This window comes from Leopardus geoffroyi, chromosome D1 (genome assembly GCF_018350155.1).
Source record: "Leopardus geoffroyi isolate Oge1 chromosome D1, O.geoffroyi_Oge1_pat1.0, whole genome shotgun sequence".
Lineage (NCBI taxonomy): Eukaryota > Metazoa > Chordata > Mammalia > Carnivora > Felidae > Leopardus > Leopardus geoffroyi.
The window spans coordinates 85707168-85730523 of record NC_059329.1 but is presented as its reverse complement, the minus strand read 5'-3'; the positions used below and the strand labels follow the sequence as shown (position 1 = coordinate 85730523).

General features: G+C 33.2%; 1 protein-coding gene across 2 annotated transcripts in view; it reads left to right on the top strand.

Annotated features, from left to right (window-relative positions):
- DCDC1 (doublecortin domain containing 1) overlaps window positions 1-23356 on the top strand; it is a 483981-nt gene that overhangs the window by 105000 nt on the left and 355625 nt on the right. The gene's annotated exons all lie outside the window — the stretch shown is intronic.

Below are 23356 nucleotides of genomic sequence, written 5' to 3'. Positions count from 1 at the left end.
TCCTTATGTGGAATTTCTATAGACAGTTACTTTACGCAAGAAAATGAATAGCTCCTAAAGCAGTTGAAGGTTTTAATGTTCAGCTTTCTTTTTTCTTTCCTTTTCTTTTTTTTTTTCAGTATGAAATCAGAATTGCTGTTGTAGAAGTTGGGCTAAAATGTAAACCAATCACATTCTGCGAAATGAACTTGTGAATTAATTTCTTGTCAGGACTAACTCACTTCATTTATGATTATTTAACCTGTATGTTTATAAAGTAAAGAAATAGAACTAATATATCTGAATCAGTTTAAAATTGGTTTTGTCCTTTAATTTCTAAGTATCCCATCCTATAACTCTGTGTGTGTGTGTGTGTGTGTGTGTGTGTGTGTGTGTGTAAAGACTGATTTTTTTTTATAACTACTTATAAGGACTTTGATTTATCCTAAAGTAGAATTCACATTGCAAAGCAGAATGACGATGGCCATTTATAAAATAAAAATGGAGCTACCACATTTTTAGAATCCTCTTTGTACTTGGTCTTAAGAAGTTAAGCATACATTTTACCATGTTAAATAAAGTCTAGGTTTTCCATTTCTAACTATAAGGTTCCATTTTAGAACTGGGCTCATTATCTCAGGCCACAGGCCACTGAAAAATGAATATTTTGAAAGCATTCTGCTATTATTGTGTGTGTGCTGGGGGATGGGAGGTAAGAATGCCATTCGGTCTCAGTGTTCACACAGCACCTCCTGCTGTCTGGTTTGGAAAAGTTCAACTTGTATTGGCTAGAAGAAACTCTTGAACTAAGGTATCCAGAACTAGCAAGAAATCTCTTCCCATGAGAAACTTTTATTCTCAAAATGTGATTGTTTGCTTAGTTAGTTAATTTCAGTGGATCAAGAAATGGATTAATAATTATCATAGTTAAGGCTGTTTATGATAATAAATGCGAAAAATAAAAATCCAAACTTTTAAAAAATATTCTTTATCAAACCAGTATCATATATAAAAACTGGTAGAAATATGTTTTGTTGTATTTTTGATTAAATTATTTAAACTGAAATGTTATTTAACCTTTAAGATACAATTATATTATAAAATGGATTATGACCAGTTTAATTATAATCATTTATTTGGTATTAAGTGATTTGATTCCACCTATTAGTTTAAAATTATTCGATGTTAAAAAAAATGAGACCACACTCTAGTGCAAGAAAAGCACTGTTTAAATCAAATCTGAAAAAAACGTAAATCATTTTCTAAGTTTTATTAAAAGTGAGGATGTTAGAGATAAGAAACTGCTCAGAAAATAGTTAACAACTTGTTTTTTTCCCATTATCCTAAACATCTAAAGTTGAAATAAGTATATACAGTTGTACTAGAGTGAAAGGAGTTCTGTGTATTGTGAAAAAAGAAAATGTTTTAAGAATTACTTGCTGCTTTGATATTAAGGATTTCTTTATGACTCAAAATTGATGAAAAATACATTTTGAACAAAATATGGACAATAATTAACATGTTTAGCATCTCTGAGGTTGTCTATATCATCAACATTATGCCAAATTTGGACATATTTCAAGAACCTAGGCTTTTTGCCCTTCCTAACTAAACCTTTTACTTTTGCTAAGTTGTAATAGCTTAAAGCTTTGCATTCAACAGTTTTAATATGATACTTGTCTAGGTTTTATTTTAAGATATAAAAGTGAAGAAAAGGAAATAGAAAATTAATTATTATGCATTTCCATACAAATTTTTATTTATTTTAGATATGCCCAATTGTATGTATTCTTGAGCCTCTTTTCTTTTGTATTGTAATAATATGACTTAATTTAAAATTATTTGCAGTGTTTAGAAAAGTCACTGTAGTGGTACCATTATCAGGTCATCAGTGTCTAAGTGTTAAGCCTGGCAGTTGCTTTATTTGTGAGTAGGACTTCTTAGCAGATATCCTTCTTAGCATTGATGAACTTTATTTGAACTGCATTTACTTCATTTGACCTTAGGAATAGCCTTTTCTATTTACTTTTATATAAGATTGTGTTGAGGAATCATTAGGTAAAATGGAAATGGATGATGATTCTTATTTGTTATTAACAAACCTAAACTTGCAGAATTATATGAACTCTCGATATCATTTCTATTCATTTCACTTCTGAGATCATATATAAAAACAGTAATATTGTTTTACTGAGATTCTAGCAAAAGATTACAAACTTTAAATTGGATGCTTTGGGATTCCCAAAGGAAATTTCTTTCAAATAAACTGTGATCATAAAGCTTTAAAAGGAAAGTCAGAACTACTGGTTTTATGTTTATAAACATATTCATTTTTCAGTTTTTAACTTTAACTTGGCTATTATAGCATGCAACTGAATTAAGCCCACTACATTAGTGTGGTCTTAAGTATATACTGATTCATGTATATAAAATGAGATATTATATATAGGACAGCATAAAGTCACTTTGTCTTACATTTATCACATTCATTTCCTTAAAAGTGGAAACATCTTAGAAATTGCTCAGAGCTAAGCAGAATCTATTTAATTGGTAATCTTTGAAGTAGCATAAATGCATTCCTATGAAATGCAGTTAACACTTTCAGCGACAGGGCCCGTTCATCTCATTAGCATTCTTGTTAAGTAGTGGTGCTGTTGGTGGGGGTGTTGAAGGAGGAATGCCATTGTGTCGAGTTCCAGTGTTTGGGGACAAACACTGCTGTGGAAGGAACGTGTGAAAAGGCCACAGTCCTGTCAGTGAATGAGGAAGGCTGTGCTTTCTGTGTGCTTCAAGCAGGGAAGCTGTCATTCATAGGCCTAACACAGCTAAACAGAGGCCAAAACACAAGCCTGCACTACCTTTTAAAATGATATTAGTGATTTTTAAACATGATCTTCTTTATTTATGATCCTACGTAGAGCTTTTAGTTGCTGTCAGTAAACAAAATATATGTCAGTCTGTTCAGACACACTGTAGAGATGCATGAAAGTCCATGGAGCTGTGCCAGGAAGCTATATAAATAATGATTTGGAATGACTGATTTTAAGTACAAACATGATCTTTGGGAAACATGCATTACTGGAAATGTCGTCTTAATTTTGATACTTCTTTGAATTTTTCCCCAACCAACAACATTCTCAGATACTTTTAAATAATGAATGCATTGCACTCTTAAAATAGTTTCAAAAAGAGTTCATAAGTATCCAGCTTTAATCATTTAAAGTGGTTCACAGTATAGCTTAACAGTTGTTATAGATTGCATAGTCATTTTTAAAATTCAGACAGAAACAAAGGAAATGAGTATCTAACTATGATATCTTAGCAATCACCATCTTAATTATGAAGAAAATCATAGCCTTTGTGGAATTTAAGATATGAAAAAATTTGAAGGGTTTTTTTGAATCTTACTTCTCATTTTCCGTATTTTGGAAAGAAATGATCAACTTTGAAATTAAATTTTAGTTTGTTGATTACTTAAAAACAATAAAGAAAATACACCCAAATATTTCTTAAACTCTTCAAGCATTTTCTAAACTTAAAAAAAAACCTGACAATTTCTATTTATGTCTGAAGCTAAAGGAAATGTTTTATTTCTATAATTTTCATTTGGAAATATGTACTTGGGCTGTTTGTAATAGACCATTATTTAATGAAGTTTATTGAAAACTATAATTTTCTGCCTAAGTGATTTAAGCTTTTTGTGTATGTGGTCCTTTTAATTATTAATTAAACAAGGTACTTTTTGAATGCTGTTACATGCTATTTCTAAATGTTCTATATTTGATGCCTTGGGTATAAGAATCTCAGACACTGAATTTCTATTTCAGAGATTGGGTTTCACTTTCTAAACTGGAATTGTACTATAACTTTATTTTGCAGGCATGTAATTAGATGAGGAAATGACCATCCAACTGTAGCATATATTAGTTTTGCAGTTTAACACTGAAATTTATTATTACATTAAACTAACCTCTACCAAAGCTCTAGATTTTGTTTAAAAACTCTCCTAAGTTAATGTTGGCCCACTGTACCCACGCTCTTAATCAGTTTGATACTTAGGTAGCAAAGAAATAATAATATAATTCTACTCAGAATAGATTGAGTTCAAAATATACTTGAATTACATTTAGTACTGACAGAATTTGTTGATTGCAAAAAGTATTTTCCAAGAAATGTTAATATTTTAATTCCCCATAAAAGAGGTGTTGAAAGTTTGTCTTTTTATATCTTGTATCTTAGGTCACTCACAGTCATTTATTGGTCTTAACATGACGGAAGGAGTAACTATTTCTATTTCATTCTTTATGTATACTTTATTATTGGTATGCCAGCTACTTTTTCCCCAGCTTAATCGAGATGCAATGGACATAAAACTTTGTATAAGTTTAAGGTGTACAACATGATGTTTGGATACACTTACATATAATGAAATGATTACCATCGTAGGGGTAGTTAACACCTCTGTCATCTCACATAATTACCATTTCTTTTTTGTGGTGAGAACATTCAAGATCTACTCTCTTAACAACTTTTAGCATATAATATAGTGTTGTTAACTATAGTCATTTGCTCTAAACAGGATCCCCATCTATATATACACTAGAAATTGGGCTGTTTCCTTAATTTAGCCTTAGTGGGGCAACACCCAAAATAGTTCAGTTTTGAACTTCTTGATGTCTTTCAAAAGCTTGGAGCAAAATCAATAATATATAAATACAACTTACTATTAAAAACATTAAAATTGTGTTGCAGTAGTTTCAAGTGGTTGAAAACTACTTCTAAGGTTCTGCTAGGTAATTTTATAGAATATTAGGTTGTTTGTAGATTTGAATGATTGTTGATTTTTTTTTCCTGAAACCAAGCTGCATTCTAGTTACTTGAAGTATTTTAAGAACCTTAAACTTGTGTCTTTTTCTAAGTGTCATGCTTTGAGCAGGCCTAACATCAGTTAAATGAAGTGAAAATTGCATTCTTGTCTTGATAGAGATGAAAATGGATTTCTGGTCATGAAATAGATGTAGTTGTCACTTTTTAAAAAAGGTGTCAGCAGTTTGCTTCAGTGAGTAAGGTGCCAATTCAGTATGGCAGTAAACTTGTGATCTGAGCAATCAATAAAATGCTTCAATAACTTCTGCTTCATTACACTTATAATAAGAGGCTATAGATCCGTGGCACATAAAATGTTGATAAAGAGGATATGTGGGGACTGACTGTGACAATTTTCTTGAAAGTACAGTAAGTGCAATATTGCCATCTAGAGTTTGTGCATAGGTAATTATTACAGAGAGGGACAAAAACCATGATGGGATAGATAAAACAGGAAACAATATTGAAATACTGTTTATTTTCCATCATTTATCTTCATGGAACATTTCATTTGATTTGTCATAAAGCTGTTTAGGTCAGGAGAAAAATTTTCTAATCTATATTTTTCTCTAATTCTCTTAGAATTCTACTACCAAGTATCAAATATGTATCTTTGGCTCAAATTTGAACTTTTTACCATGAAAACTAGTTATTGTAACTCACTTTGGAAAAAAATTGGACTTAAAGATTTTTCCTTTTTTTTTTTCCTGATAATTCAGTTACATAGAAACAGAGAGCTTTATTAGCATCTCAGTTGGGTACCTTTCAATTCAAAATATTATTTTTATTAATATTAAACACTCCCTCAAAAATTAAGAACCAAGTAAGAGCTCTTATTTAAAAATGATATTTTAAAGTAATTTTGTATAGGACGATAAACTTTCCTGCTTATGTGATTGTAAACATTTTAATGAAGAGTAAGTTCCATCTGGATATTGAAAATATATCTTCACTTTTAAATAAACACTTTAAAAAGTGTTAGTTATCACTTTTTTGATTAAAGGTTTAATAAACTTTTTAATGTTTTTTAAATGAATTAATACAGAAAATACATATTTAAACTAAGCATTATTGAACTTTTCTCCCTCTGAACTTATGACTAAAAATGTCAGTTGCATAATAGAAAAATTTTAAAAGTCTACCTTTAAGTGTTTTATGATACTTAATATAAAGTAAACTTAATATGGATATTGATGACTTACCAAGGAAAGTTAATTAATCTGGAAAGGTTATTACCTTTATTCTTCCATCTGTATATTTTTCAATTTGTGTAGATAGTTTTTATAAGTTTATAGACCTAAGCCTTCAGATTTTCCTGAGAATGATTTCCTGAGAATGATAATTTGGCATTAAAAGTAATATATTTTTTCCTAATGTCACACTGGTCAGGTATTTTCTGTTCTCGTACATCTGTGTGTGAATTATTTATATAATTATAAAAAATGGAAAAACAACATTAATTTATTTTCCTTTTTGGATCAAAGTTTTATTCTAAAACATCCTAATATTATATTTTCTTTACTTATATTTAGTTTAAGACAACTCTTTAGATAAGGGGCTCTTATTTTGAAATTTTTTAATCATACTGAATAGAAAATGTTGCATTTTAAAACCTCCAAATAAGTATAGAATTGTTCTGGTAAAGTAAGTGAAAGTAGACCTGACAAATTTTCTTTAAATTACTCAACCACCTACAGGTATTATTGCCTATGACTCTTTTGAAATGAGAATAAATTTTATAGAGTTACAGCAGCAAAGTGAAAGAGTGTGTTTGATAGATTCCCTGAACAGTTTCAACACCCACAGGTATTATTTGTAAGAAAACAATCATGCCGAGTCTTCAGCTGGTTAGAGAGGGCACAGCATTCTATCTTCACCTGATATCCTATCTGTTCCGTCAACATCCTGGGCCCCCTGCCTGCTGCCCCCTCCTCCCAAAACAATAATGCTCACCGAGAGGTTTGTGTGAATGGACAAGAATATGAATTTTTTTTTTCCCCCTGAAGAACTAAAGCAGTATTGAAGGCATATTCCTAGGGGGAGGAAAACCAACTGTCTTGAGGATTGACTAGCATTTTCTATTTTCTATTCAAATTGACCAGTGTTGTCACTGATTGTTAGTTAAAAATCTTTGATTATTAACTACTGATTGATGAAGAAGACGCAGAGTAAACGTTTTGGAAATCGTTGCCTTGCTTTATTTTATTAAGAGACGTATCATGGGTTTCCTCTCACCTGTTGTTGTTAATAGCATTAGCTTGAATACATGTTAATTAAAGCAATAAATTACTGATTTTTAAATAATATAATTCATTATTTGCCCATATTTTATGTATGTAACAAAGATGCGAAGGAGCATAGCATTAATTTATCACTGTCTTCAAAGTTTTTCAAATTAATTATATCAGAAAATCAAGTTTACATAATTTCCTAAAAGTAATCAGGATACTGTTACTAAATTTTTAAGATATTTCAAGTTCCTAAATAAAGCAAATCATATACATGGATAAGGATACATCAAGAAACCATTCATCAACACTTATTATGTCACTGGGAAGTAAATATTCAAAGTTTCAGAAAAGAGAATAACAACATAAATAAAAGTACTGAAAATATCCTAGTCTTTAGCCTTGGCAAGCCACGGGTGAGTTATATCTTCTAGAGCTGCACTGCCTGATACACTATTAAAATCTCATGAGGTTTTTAAATTTAAATTAGTTATAATTAAAAAATAAAATAAAATGATTTAGTTCCTCAGTCTCACTATCCACATTTCAAATGCCAATAGCCACATCATCACTGAAAATTCTATTGGACAGTGCTATTCTAGCAGAAAGAAATTCAGTCTAGATACCCTAATTATACTTCTGGCTTGAATTTTACATTCAATGACTAATAAAATAAAAAAGGCTCTTTTAATATGGTCAGGGTTTAAATCAGGGTTGGGTAGATACGTACTCTGGTCTTCACAAAACAAAATAAATTATGTTAAGAAAAAAAAAAAAAAGAAAAACAAACACTGACATAGGCCACAACCTATTTGCCATCTAACCACCAGATGGACACATGTAGGACTTTCAATGTGTGTCAAAATTCCTGTAAATAAACTATGTGGTGTGATGTCCTTAGGGACTATGATTGTGGCAGTCACTGAATTAACCTAATCTTGTTTGGTGAGAAAAGATCTCCCTACTCCATGAAAAAAAAAAAAAAATTAGACAGCCAAAGAAGACAAACTCAAATGATGAAATGTTGAATAGTCCTTATGTGCTCATTAACCAGGGTTGATTATACAGCAGAACTGTCCAATACCTTGCCCTTGGGAAGCTTACATTCTTGTTTTGGAGGTAAAGCGTAGGCACATGAAACTTTTAGGATATGCTTATTAGTGTGTACTTAAGTACTAAAAATATGTGGTACAGATTCTATGTTGTATGGGAATTTATAAAAAAGATTAAAAATAGAATGAAAGCATTTTAAGGTTGAAGTGAGCTTTAGAGGCCATCGAATCCAGTCCTCTCAATTTATAGATAATGATGAGAGTAACAACGATAATAATAATGACCTCGTTGGGTTGTTATGAAGATTAAGTAGTTAATGTATATAAAACTCTTATCACAGCACCTGAGACATGGTAAGCTATCATCATCTTTATTATTTTTTTCAGCTTTATTCAGGTATAATTGACAAAATTGTAAGATATTTAAAGTGTACATCATAGTGATTTAATATATGTTTACAGTGTGAAAGGATTCCTACCATCTAGTTAATTAACACATACATCACCTCATATATTTATATATATTTTTTGAGGAGAATATTTAAGTTCTACTCTTTTAGCAAAATTTCAGTGATATATAATGCAGTGTTATCAACTATAGTTACCATGTCATATCTTAGATATTATTCATTTTATAGCTGAAAGTTTGTACCCTCTTACCAACTTCTTCCTATCTTCCTATTTTCCACACTTTCAGTCCCTGGGAACCACTCTTTCACTGTTTCTATGAGTTTGACCTTTTTTTGTTTGTTTGTTTTTTGATTCCACTTATAAGTAATACCTTAGTTATTAATATTATACATAGGCAAGTGAAATACTTGTGCAAAATGAGTTGAGACAGCAAGGCAGAGCTATAATGGGACTGGAGCTCCATGTTTGCAGTTAGTAGGCAAGGTATGCTTCATTAGCTGAAATATGGGAGGGCTTGAAAAAGAGATTAATATAGGCAATGGTATGAAGTTAGGAGTGTGTAAGATTTATTTTCAAACAAGTTGTACTTGATACAAAAAAAGAAAGAAGTGATGTTGAGGAAATAAGAGCAGTGGGTGTAGATAAGATCTCCCATAGGTTGAGAGTGGCCTTTTTTTTTTTTTTTTTTTGAGGTTCAGAGTATAATAATGAAGAAATGTCAAAAGAGGATATAAAAACCATTGGGTATATTTTACATGATGACACTTAAGATTAACTCTGTCAACACTCTTCCCCCCCACAATATAATTGTACTATTTTTTATGATAATAAAATATATAAAATTAAAGAAAATTTAATGTGTACTTATTGAGAGAGAGAGAGAGAGAGAGAGAGAGAGAGAGAGAGAGAGAGAGTATGATCAGGGGAGGGGCAGAGAGAGAGGGAAACACAGAATCTGAAGCAAGCTCCAGGCTCCAAGCTGTCAGCACAGAGCCCAATGTGGGGCCTGAACCCACGAACTGTGAGATCATGACCTGAGCCAAAGTTGGACACTTAACAGACTGAGCCACCCAGGCACCCCTAAAAATATTAATTCATAACCCATATAGGGAGCATGATCTGGTGAAGGGACAAAAGTTTTGTACTGTCTCTTTCAAATGATTCTGTCACTATATCTCTTTGATTGTATGTATAATTTTATTTGGAGGTAAGGAAAATGGCTAATTGTGGTCCATTTTGAATGTAAGACTGAGACTAATGGCCTTCTTCATCCTCAGAATTGGAGCATCTAAGATCCTAGAGTGGTTGAAGACTATGGATGGGAATGAAAGTCACTGAGTTTGCAAAACATATGTTAGAGTTTACTCTAGGAAGGAGATACATGTTTCAATTAAGCAAACTCATACACACACTGTACAAGATATGCAAAGAAGTATTTTTTGAGAATTTGTGTAAATTTGATTTGACTTTTCACAGAAGGTGTCACTCATGGTACTAGAGAAAAGTAAAAACTAAATTTGACTGAGGCAAAAAATTTTAACCATTCTTTTAGGTAGCAGCCTTGTGGATAACGAGGCTCAGATGCCCATAGTTTCTGCCCTTCTGTGTTTCCTCCAGGGAATTTTTAGGGAGATGGGGAGGTTAAGTCAACTGAAGTTGTTCCTCTGCAGATACCCAAAGAGCAAGAAGAGTAGTTTTAAGGAATAGATGACTAATTCTTAACTTATATGTGTACTTTTTTTTTTTTTTTTTAAAGAGAGAGAGAGAGAGAGAGAGAGAGAGAGAGAGAGCACAAGCTGGGGACAGGGGCAGAGAGAAAATCTTAATCAGTGCAGAACCCGACACTGGGCTTGATCCCATGACCTTGAGATCATGACTTGAGCTGAAATCAAGATCAGACACTTAATCAACTGAGCCACCTAGGCATTCCTCCATGTGTACTTTTTACTACAATTATTCTCCCTGCAAATGTGGTGTATGCCTCTTCTCCTTTCCCATCTTTTATTATCCTTAGGCAGAGCATACTTCTCCCTCATCCTAAATCTACTATGGTGTTTCACCCTCGAGTATAAAAACCTCTAGCACATCAAACAAAGGGACATTTTGAAATATTGGTGCCATAAACTTCTTGTAGGGCTCTGAACCTTTCCTTTGTTGTTTATGTGTTTCTGTTAAGGAAGAAATGGGATAGAAATATGAAGTTGAGGAGAAAAAGGAACAGGTAAACTTTATGATTAAGAGCTTTTCCATATATTTATTTTATTTTATTTTATTTTATTTGAGAGAGAGAGAGAGAGAGAGAGAGAGAGAGAGAGAGGGAGAGAGAGAAAGTGTGAGCAGGGGAGAGGGGCAGAGGGAGAGAGAGAGAATCTTAAGCAGGATCCAGCATGGAACCTGATGTGGGGCTCAGTTCTACCTGGGATCATGACCTGAGCCAAAATCAAGAGTTGGATGCTCAGCTGACTGAGGCACCCAGGCCCCCACAAAGTTTTTCCATGGATTTTAAAAAATGGATGATGGTCGATATAAAATTGTACTGATATTTAATCTCACTGCATAGATTTAAAAGAAAAATTTAACATTTTTATTTAGTAATGCCAATATTTGTAAACAGCTGGAAAAGACATCCTTTGCAACTGTTTTTACACTAGCAATAAAACATTTTAAATGTCAACTTACAATGTTGGTTTCTAAGTGAGGGTACATAGTTTCTAACTGAGGGGTGCAGAGGTTTCTAAATTCTTCTTAGATAGTAGTGAGCAAAATATTTTGGAGTCCTCATGGTGCCAGGGAAGCAAAATAGTCCTTTGAGCTATATGGTCTCCAACTGCTGAGGAATTACTGGTCTTTTTTGCTGAGGTTTGCTCAGCTGATGTAACTCCTGTCTTCTCTCTTCTTGGGTAGGAGTGCTCGCCGAAAGCTTTAGCATTAGTTAGGCTCTTACTGAGTTTCTGCCACATTCTACATGTTTTCATGGCCTAGCTAGGTCTCCCTTACAGCCTCCGCAGTACAGTCAACGTGGACATTTTGGCCCTTGAATATTGTGGCATTTCTGGCTCACGACTTTGATACCTTTAGTTACCCAGTGGCCGTGTGAAAATTTGTAGGTCTTAATCCATACCCCAACTGAAAATGACTCAAGAAAGCTAGACCAAGACCCTTTTTCTACGACTGCATTTACTCTGTGCCTCCATCCCCCTCACTATTGCCGAAGATTGGTGAAAGGGAACAGCCTCAACACAGTCATCTCCTGGAATATCAAATGAGAATCCAGATGGAAACCTTTTGCCCTTAGCCTTGTCCTCAACTTATCTAACATACCTGCTCCTCTCTAAGCTGGGCAATAGTAGGCCAAACCTCAGCTCTCCCTCCACACGCCCCTCCTCCATCTCATACCACCTCCTTCTCATTTCTTTTTCTTCCAGTCTCTTGAAATGAGAAGATGTGAACTTTGAGCTTTTGGCCACTTCTGCACTGGTGGCTTTTGAACTTCTTTGATTGTAATCCATAGTAAAAAAAATACATTTTATATCATAATTCACAGCCAAAAAATACTTTACATTACAATTTAGTATTATAGATACACCTCTCCACATATGTATATAAAACAAGAATTTTGGGGGCACCTGGGTGGCTCAGTCGGCTAAGCATCTAACTTTGGCTCAGGTCATGATCTCATGGTTCATGAGTTGAGTCCTGTGTCGGACTGTGCACTGGTGTGCTGGAGCCTGCTTGGGATTCTTTCTTTTTCTTCCTCTCTCTGCCTCTCTCTCTCTCTTTCTCTGTCTCTCAAATGAATTAAAAACTTAAAAATAAAATAAAATAATAAAATAAAATAAAATAAAATAAAATAAAATAAAATAAAATAAAATAAAACAAGAGTTTTTCAAAATAGGATTCAACCTTACTACATGTGAGACATTGTTGAAATCCTGGTGTGGACCCACTAAATTGATTTCACAACCCCTTGACATACTGTATAAGGACTGTATTTCATCCTGTACATCTAAGATAACATGGCTTTTGTAAGTAAAACATTTCTTCTATATTCTATTATTAAGACTTTCAAACATACAGGTATATTGAAAGAATTTTACAGTGAAAATGCATGTACCTACCACCTAGAATCTAGAATTAACATTTTACTATATTTACTCTACCAAATGGTACCTATCTATCCATCTCTCTATCCATCCATCAAACCATTTTTTGATGCATTTTCTAAGTAAGTTTCAGACATCATACTCATTTTTCCTCTTTCTTTCCTCTCTTCCTCTTCCTCCTTCTTTTACAAGCTGGCATGTGTCGTGAATGTTTTGTACCTGGGATGTACTCAGTTTTTAGGTATTTTGAATATTACTGTGAACCAGAGTTAGAATAGATACCCAAGCTGTGAGCAGAACTAAAGCCACAGGTCTGCTGGGCTCCTGGTTGGAAGTAATCTGTGGTGTCTAACTGAAGGATACTGTGTGAAGGCAGGGACAGGGGTTTGCAGTCCTTCCAACACCAATCTTGGTGTAGCTCAGGAAAGCCGCTGAAAAATTTGCAGACTTACTGACAGGGCTGATAGATTTATAGAGACCTCTGGGCCTATTGAGTGAAAGGGGAGCACAAAGATATGGTTTGATTTCTTAGAACTGAGCCAGCCACTTACTGATTCTCTGATCAGATGTATGCTATCCATACTAGCATCAGATAGTAGGCACACCAAACAAGTTTTTAGGACTTGGTACTTCACTGGAGTCAGTGAGCTAGATGGATACAGTTTAAGGACTTCTGGATAGGGAGGAAGGAGTACCCAAAGGAGATTCAAGATAGGTTAAACTTCACTAAGGAAAAAAAGTGAACTCAGAAGGAAGGAAACAAATTCAAGAAACAAAGATGACCATATAAATTGATAAAATGTGTTGGTGAGCATAGCTAGTCACTATAAATTTTTTTGTTGTTGATTGCAAGATAACACCTATCAGAGACATTCCACTTCTAGTTCTGGAATCAACAAAATGGTATAAATTACCTAGGAATAAACCCAACAAAAGATATATAAAACTTTTATGAAAAAAACCTATAAAACATTTTCAGACATAAAATATGGAATGAATAAGCAGAGATATGTTAAGTTCTAAGTAAGAAGTCTACATATTATAAGGATATCAATTCTTCTTTATATTAATCTATAAATTCAATGCAGCTCCACTCAGAATCCAACAAGATTGTCCACTGAACTTGGTAAATTTGGGAAAGCCAAGAACAAATAATTGCTACCACAATTTTAAAGAACTGTTCTTTCAGTAATGAGGAATTATTAGAAAGTCAAAATCATACAGTAGTGTGGTTTTAATGCAGAGATAGGCAAACAAATCAATGGGAGTAAATAAAATGTACAGAAACAAAACCATGTCATATTTAATATATGAGAGATGGCCTTACAGATTGTAAAGAAAGGATAGATAATTTGATAAATATCACTAGACATCTCTGCTTATTTAGATTATATTGTATGTCAAATACTTTGTCAACTACTGTTGTTTTTCTGCAGTTATTAACATTTTCAATATGTAGTTTGGCTGTTAATATAGTGAATTACATTGATTCATTTTCAAGTGTTAAACTAAATTGCTTTCCTGGGATAAACCCTACTTGATTGTGAAGTATTATCCTCTTTATATACATTATTTGAACTGATTTATTAAAATGCTCTTAGTGATTTTTGTGTCTATGAGCATCAGGGATATTGGCCTGTAGTTTCTTTTTCTTCTGTTGTCTTTGTTTAATGTTGGTATTAGGGTAATGCTGGTCTCATAAAATGAGTTGGGAGGTATTTTTTTCTTTTTTTCTTTTCCAAGTTTGTTTAATACTTGTATTAATTCTTAAGTGTTTGGTAAAATTCATTAGTAAAGCTATCTGGATCTGGAATTTTCTTTGTTGGGAAGATTTTTAATTAGGAATTAAATTTCCTTCTTACAAATATAGCTATTTAGGTAATGAATTCCTTTTAATGACCTTTAATAGTTTAGTAGTCTTTGAAGGAATTTATCCATTTAATCTAAATTGTCGAATTTTTGACATAAAGATGTTCAAAATATTCTATTATCATCCATGTAAAGTCTGTAGAATTTGCCTTTTAATTTCTTGTGTTTGTAATTCTATTATCTCATTTTTCTTAACTGGTTGATATAGCTAGAAATTTATTAATTTTATTGATATTTTCCTAGAAATGACTTTTGATTTAATTGATTTTCTATTTTTTAGTATGCTGTTTATTTCATTGATTTTTTTTCTTTATTGATTCCTTTCTTCTGCTTATGTAAAGCCTAATTACTTTTTTTCTAGTTTATAAGGTAGAAGCTTAGATTATTATTTTCAGACCTTTCTTCTGTTCTACTACAAACATTTTACTGCTATAAATTTCCCTCAAAGCACTGCTTTAGTTGTGTCTACCAAGTTTCAATGTGCTGTTTTCATTTCTATTCAGTTCAAAAGATTTAACATATTTCTTTGTGATATCCTCATCTGTTATTTAGAACTGTGTTAAAAAATTTCCAATTATTTGGGCATTTCCATATATCTTTCTGTTATTGATTTCTAGTTTGTTTGCATTGTAGTCAGAGAGCATACTTTGTATAATTTTAATTTTTTGAAAAATTGTGATATTTGTTTTATGGCTCAGAATATAGTCTAAATGAATGTTCCATATATGTTCTACTTTGTTGGTTGGAGTATTCCATAAATGTCAGTTTGCTCAAGCTGCTGGATAGTATTGTTCAAGTCTTCTATTATCCTTGTTATAATTGTGAACTTATATATTTCTCCCAGTTCTTTCAGTGTTTTTTCCTATACTTTGAAGCTTTGTTAGTAGAGTCATTAACATTTAGAATTGTTATATTTTCTTGATGAATTAACTTTTAAAAATTATTATCGTTAATATTCTTTGTTCAGAAGTTTACTTTGTTTCATAGTAATATAACTACTGCAATTTTTCACTTGTGTTATCAGAAGATAGTGTTTTTGATCCTTTTACTTTTAACCTATTGTATCTTTATATTTAAAGTGTGTTTCTTGGGGCACCTGGGTGGCGCAGTCGGTTAGGCGTCCCACTTCGGCCAGGTCATGATCTCGCGGTCCGTGAGTTCGAACCCCATGTCGGGCTCTGGGCTGATGGCTCGGAGCCTGGAGCCTGTTTCCGATTCTGTGTCTCCCTCTCTCTCTGCCCCTCCCCCGTTCATACTCTGTCTCTCTCTGTCCCAAAAATAAATGTTGAAAAAAAAATAAATAAAGTGTGTTTCTTGTAAAAAGAATATATCTATGTCTTGCTTTTTCCTCCAATCTGACAATTTCTTACTTTTAATTGGTTTGCTTAGACCATTTACATTTAATATAATATTGATATGCTTGAGTTTAATTATACTATCTTGTCATTTGTGTTCTGTTTGGTCTCTTTTTAAAAAAAATTTTTTTTTAACGTTTATTTATTTTTGAGACAGAGACAGAGCATGAACGGGGGAGGGTCAGAGAGAGGGAGACACAGAATCTGAAACAGGCTCCAGGCTCTGAGCTGTCAGCACAGAGCCCGACGCGGGGCTCGAACTCACAGACCGCGAGATCATGACCTGAGCCGAAGTCAGCTGCTTAACCGACTGAGCCACCTAGGCACCCCCTGTTTGGTCTCTTTCTTTTCTTGTTTTCTCTTTTCCTTTTTTTTTTTTTTTAACTGACATCTTTTGAATTAAATAAGTATTCTTTTAATGATTTTGTTTTATTTTTACAATGGGCTTATTAGTTATATATCTTTGTTTTGTTTTGTGTGTCTGAGCATATGTTGCTCTAAGACTTAGAGTATATGTATTTAACTTTTCCTAGTCTATCTTTGAATAATATTTATTACTTTATTATAATCTAAGAAACTTATACCAATATATTCCCATTTATCTCTCCTGTTCTTTGTGCTACTATTGTCATATATTTTACTCATACATAGTTAAACTCAGAAAATCTTATTAATTTTTATTGAAGCAATTACCTTTTAAAGAGATTTTAAAAGAGGAAAAGTGTATTTTATTTCTCATATACTTACGGGTTTTTACACTCTATTCCTTAACAAATCCAAGTGACCACTTGTATTGTTTTCCTTTTGCCTGAAGAACTTCCTTAAACACCTCTTTTTGTTAAAAAAATTTTTTTTTGGTCTGAGAAAATCTTAATTTCACCTTCATTATACAAAGGTATTTTCATTGAATATGAAATTCTAGATCAATAGATTTCACCCAAAAATTTATTGTTTTTTTTTTTCTTTTTAAATGTTTTTATTTATTTTTGAGTGAGACGGGGCAGGCAGAGAGAAAGGGAGAGAGAGGATATGAAGTGGGTTCTGTGCTGACAGCAAGCTGGATGCGGGGCTTGAACTCACGGACCAAGTGGGATACTTAGGGGACTGAGTCACCCAGGCGCCCTTCCCCAAACTTTAAAGTGCTACTTGTTGTCTTCTGGTTATATGAGTTTCTGGTGTGATGTTGGATATCATCCTTACCTGAGTTTCTCTTGATGTAATGAGTTTTTTGTCTGCAGCTTTTAAGATTTTTTATCATTTTTTTTTCAATTTGATCATGATGTGCCTTTTGTGTTTTTATTGGGATGGAAGAGGATTTATCTGCTTGAGATTTGTTGAACTTCTTGAATCTGTCGGGTTATAATATTTGTCAAATTTTTGGCCTTTATTTCTTAAAATACTGCTTTCTGTTCTCAACTCTTTCTCCTTTTTATTTTTGGACTCTAGTTACACATGTTAGTCTGCTGGGTTTTTTCTCTTCAGTCTTTTTTCTCTGTTTTCTTTATTTTGAATTGTTTCTGTGATTACCATTATGTTGAGCTAGGGAACAAATCACCTCTAATTCCAGAAGAAAGGTGCAGCTACATAGTTTGCCTGGAATTAAGGTACATAGTTTCAGAATTTTAAATATAAGAGAAAATTATAGGGGCGCCTGGGTGGCGCAGTCAGTTAAGCGTCTGACTTCAGCCAGGTCACGATCTCGCGGTCCGTGAGTTCGAGCCCCGCGTCGGGCTCTGGGCTGATGGCTCGGAGCCTGGAGCCTGTTTCCAATTCTGTGTCTCCCTCTCTCTCTGACCCTCCCCTGTTCATGCTCTGTCTCTCTCTGTCCCAAAAATAAATAAACATTGAAAAAAAAAAATTAAAAAAAAAAAAAAAAGAGAAAATTATATTCTTAATATAAACACTGTCTTTCCACTATTCCTCTGCCTGATTTCCTAAGTCTTCTATCAAGGCTGTCTTATCAGTTCAATTTTTTTCCTTTTCATTTTGTCATACTGGAATCTTTTCTGAAGTCAAGTAATTCTCACCACTGTTCAATAATCACACTGTATTCCTCCCCAGCTTTGTGTTTCCCAGTTTTCTGTATGGAATGGAAGTGTCTTTCTTATTTCCCTTTGTTTTAAATAAACAAGGGAATATTCAAGACATAAAAGATTGATATAAACATTTGTACAACCTAAATCTATCAAATCTTTTCTTCATATTTTTATTTTTAGGAAATAAAGCATAAATTCAGCATTTCCCCTCCCTTTGCCTCCTTTTCAAAGGTAATCATTATCCTGAATTTCTAGGTGTGTTTTATATTATAACACACGCATACTTTATTATATACAGAGAGAGAACAAGAGAGTATAATCATATAAAAATATGTATAGGAATCATTTAAGACATATATATACACATGTGTTTTGCATTTTTTCATACTTTATATAAATGGTACAAATGATATAATGTATATCATTCTGCACTTGCAACAGTTATGAAATGTATTCATGCTGATGTATAAAAATGTTATACATTTATTTTTAACTGTTATACAATATTTCATTATGTGAATATACCACAGTCTATTTATCTAGTTACTTGTTGACAGTTTGTTTCCCATTTTTGTTGTTAGAAACGATGCTCCTACAGACATTTTGTATATTATTCCTTCTGTACATATATGAAGATTTCTGCAGGATGTATATCTAGAAGCAAAATTATAAAATGAGTATGCACATTTTTATGGGTTATTGTCCATTTTTACATTACAAACTGTTACAAACATTACAAACTGTTTACATTACAAACTGTTACATCAGGGGGCGCCTGGGTGGCTTGGTCAGTTAAGTGTCCGACTTCGGCTCAGGTCATGATCTCACGGTCCGTGAGTTCGAGTCCCGCGTCGGGCTCTGTGCTGACAGCTCGGAGCCTGGAGCCTGTTTCAGATTCTGTGTCTCCCTCTCTCTCTGCTCCTCCCCTGTTCATGCTCTGTCTCTCTCTGTCTCAAAAATAAATAAACGTTAAAAAAAAAACAAATTAAAAAAAAACAGTTACATCAGTTTACACTTTCATCAACAGTAAGATTCCCATTTCTCCTCATTTTTACCACATATACATACCTTCTGTAACATATTAATCTAATAGTTAATGATACTTTTGAGCAATGCTAAGGGGGCCAGTTATACTTATGCCGTATTGTACATGATGGTTAATTTTATGTGTCAACGTGACCAGGTGAAGAGATGTACAGATAGCTGGTAAAATATTATTTCTGGTTATGTCTGTGAGGGTGTTTCCAAAAGAGAGTATCTTTGAATGGGTAGACTGAACAAAAAGATTGCCCTCACCAGTGTAAGTGGGCATCATGTAATCCACTGAAGGCCTGAATAGAACAAAAAGCAGAAGAAGGGCAAATTTACTGTCTTGCTTGAGCTGGTACATTCATCTTCTCTTTCCCTGGAACATCATTGCTCCTGATTCTCTGACCTTACAACTCAGATTGGGACTTGCACCATTGACTTCTCTGGTCCTCAAGCTCTCTGTTTTGGGCCAGAACCACCACCAACTTCTCTGGGCCTCTAGCTTGCAGATGATAGATCATAGGATTCCTCAACCTTCATAATGGTGTGAATTAATCCTCCTCATACATCTCTTGCTGTCTATTTATCTATATCCTATTTATTCTTTTCCTCTAGTGAACCCTGACTAATATACTGCACTAAACACGCATTCTCCTATTGTAATACAATTACATTTTTTTCTTTTCCTGCAATAAACTTCTTCACAATTATTTGCTTAGCATAATACCCCAAATGAAAATTATTGCCTAAGTTTATAAATATATGAAGCTCTTCATAAGTCTTTTGGAAGGGTTGTATTGATATAACTATTTCAGTGTGTGTATATATATATATATTATATATTACTATTTCAGTATATATATATATATATATATATATATATATATATATATATATAGTCAAGACCGGAGCCAAAGTTGGGTGCATAAGCCATCCAGGCACCCCATTTAAAAATATATTAATATTTGATAGTTTAGTTTAATATTTATGTATTTCATTATTTTTAAAAATATTTTTTAATGTTTATTTATTTTTGAGACAGAGACAGAGCATGAACGGGGGAGAGTCAGAGAGAGAGGGAGACACAGAATCCGAAGCAGGCTCCAGGCTCTGAGCTGTCAGCACAGAGCCAGACGTGGGGCTCGAACTCACAGATCATGAGATCATGACCTGAGCTGAAGTTGGATGCTCAGCCGACTGAGCCACCCAGGAGCCCCTGTATTTCATTATTTTTTTTTAGCACTTACTATGTTGCTCTTGAGATGAAAAAATTCCATATACCTGTTAATTAAATGTCTTCTTGTACAAATGGTCCTTTGTACATTCAAAATAGATTTTAACATTAATTTAAAAATCATATCTGTGTAGGGGCACCTGCCTGGCTCAGCTGGTAATGCACAGGGCTTCTGATCTTCAGGTTTTGAGTTCAAGCCCCAAGTTGGGCATAAAGCTTACTTAAAACAACAACAAAAAAATCACACCTGTGTAGAATCTCTAAAATGTATGTTTGTCTTACATGAAATTTTAATATAAAATACAAAGTGTAATTATAATACATTGCATCAGATTTGAAAAACAGATATCAGAAATTACAAGTCTGTATGCAGTACACAGTCTTGTTAGGTTAATTTAATAATGGTTAATGGTTTTGTTCAAAAACATTTGGGACTTACCTTAATTGCATTTGTTTGAATATCCTCAATGACAACATTTTCACTTTGTATGTTGAATGTGAATTTATTTAGAGAAACAAACCTCATTTTTGTCAAATTTGATAAAAAACTTAGTGTTAAGTATCAAAAATAGTTTCATCTGAAACATACTATGAGGCTAAGAATTTTCATTAGGAATTAATTTCAAGATAAATATTGCCCATTCTGTTTCAGAGAATCTTTCAAATGCTTTTGCAATTATATATAAGAATCCTTACTGAGTGTTTTTTCTGTGGTGTGAATTTTGTATGAACATGTCATTTATGTCAAGAAATTAAATCGTTTTCAATTGTGATTTTGACGCAGGCTTAGAATATAGAAATGTTGGTATCAAGTTTTCACTCCTTTTCACTCAGAGTTCATGGTGCATCTTAAGAGCAACTTTTTTATTCTCTGGCCCAGCTAATATATTATACTGTTTAAGAACATGGGTGCTAGGGTCAGGTTGCCTGGATTCAAGTCTAAGCTATACTGGTTAACCAGCTCTGTGGTCTTTGAAAGTTAGTTAACCCCTGTTTTTCAATTTTGTCATTTGTACAATGGGGATAATAATGGGTCATCGTGAGAGAATACTTGTGAACACTAAAAATGAGATAATAGCTAACAATGGTAATATTTGTGTGTTTAAAACAGTGACTAGCACATTGAAACACTAATATTAGCAGCTATTATTATTTTTTAATTTAATTTTCAAAATCTTAATTCCAATAGCTGATATTATTATCATTATCATCTTATCTCTCTTTTCTCACATTTGGTCAGTTGCCACCTTTGTAAAGCAGTGCCTTGTTCTTAGTTGTCACTCAATATATGTTTATTGATAAACCAGTGAAAGAGTAAAAACTCTTGTTTAAATTGTTTTTTAGAGTAAGTCATATTCTTTGACTAACCGTAACTCTTTAGTAATCTTTCTTTCAATTATCCATTTGGATGGACTAAATATATGATCAGCACTGTCCTGAGGTAGGTGGTTTCCAAGCCCGACAGCCTCAGAATCACATAGGCCCCGCTCTGCTCAATTCAGCCAATCTGAGGCTGAACCAAGAGTCTAGTTTACTAAAAATGCTCTACACATGATTCTGATACTCAGCTAGTTTGAAGTATCATGAGAGGCTTTTCTACTTTCATGAAAACCTTTCTGAGATCAGTTAAAAAAAATCTTGTTGACCTAAGTTTATCCTGTCTAGCTTCTTTTACCTGCTTATGTATATTCTTTTGTAGATTTAATTTAAGTACAATTTTTAAATCTAAATTTATTCTAAAATATTTATTCTAAACCTTTCTTTCTTTCTCTTTCTTTTTCTTTCTCTCTTTTCTTTCTTCTTTCTTTCTTTCTTTCTTTCTTTCTTTCTTTCTTTCTTCCTACTGTAAAGTTGTTCTTTTTACTCTAAATCATTTGTTTCTAATGTGGGCTGTGTGTGTGTGTGTGTGTGTGTGTGTGTGTGCTCCTGTGTGGGTTTCTTTAGCATCATCTCCAGCCTGGGGGCAATGTGGGCTGTGTGCATATGTGTGTGTGTGTGTGTGTGTGTGTGTGTGTGTGTGTGCGCTCCTGTGTGGGTTTCTTTAGCACCATCTCCGGCATGGGGGCTGTCCAGCCTTCAGAGCACTGTTGCTCCAGGTTAAAGCTTGTTCAGACTTGTCTTTGCTGTGATCACTCCTTCCCTGCTTCTTCAAGCCATGCAGGAGAATCAGTCTCATTACTTTAAAATCGCTCCTCAAAAGCTCAGTAAATTCCACTGTCCAATTTTCTCCTGCCAAATTTTACTCAAAATCAGGATCTTGTCACAGAATTGGGATATTTCCCAGATTGTACAAAATGAATATAGGAATTGATGGGAGTAGGGGAGGGAGGATGAAGATAGAAAGCCAGAATATAGGTTTGAAGTACTTCTATAAATTTTATTAATATTATTCAACGTTAGACTCTAGATTTTTAATCCTTTCTAACCTACCACCTGTTTGACATTTAGCTGTTACATCTTATTGTGACCCTTTTTTTTTTCCTTTTTCTAAAAGTATATTTGTGCTGATACAATAAAAGATAGAATTCAGTTCTTGAAGCCCTCTGCAAATGTCATTGGACGCTGGGCAGTAAACATAGCCCAAATAACCTGATGTCAGGAAATATAAAAATCAAGGTAGCATTTTAATGACAACAGCTTTAAAAAAGTGATGTCTGTTTAAGGAAAACAGTTTTTTGTTACATTTAGGTACTGACTGGAAATTAGAAAAGAAAATAGGACTTGAAAAGGAAATCATTGCTTTAATCTTTTTCCTTTAAACATTTACTCATACAATATCATGAAAAAAGCTTTTGGGGAAAAGAATAACAGTCGTGATGATGATTATATTATCTTGTATTTTTGTACCAGTGTGTAAACCAGTTGCATTAATTTCCTGGTGTTTTGGCTTTTGTGAGAACTTTAGTACACATTAGAAATGCTATTATTTCTCTTCTCATATCCTTATTAATTAAAACATAATCTTTCTGTAATTACACTTGTGTATTTTCTGCTTTGAGGATCTTTATATTAATCACTGATTTTTTTAAAGGAAAAGACTAAAACACAAAAATGCAATATGAAAGCTTTCTCTATTTAGTGAAAACATACTTTAGAGAGGAGATATGTCTGTGTTTTGTATTGCTATTTCTTTGAAATATATAACATTGATTTTTCAAAAAGAATAGCCAATTGATAAATGCAGGTTGAACACA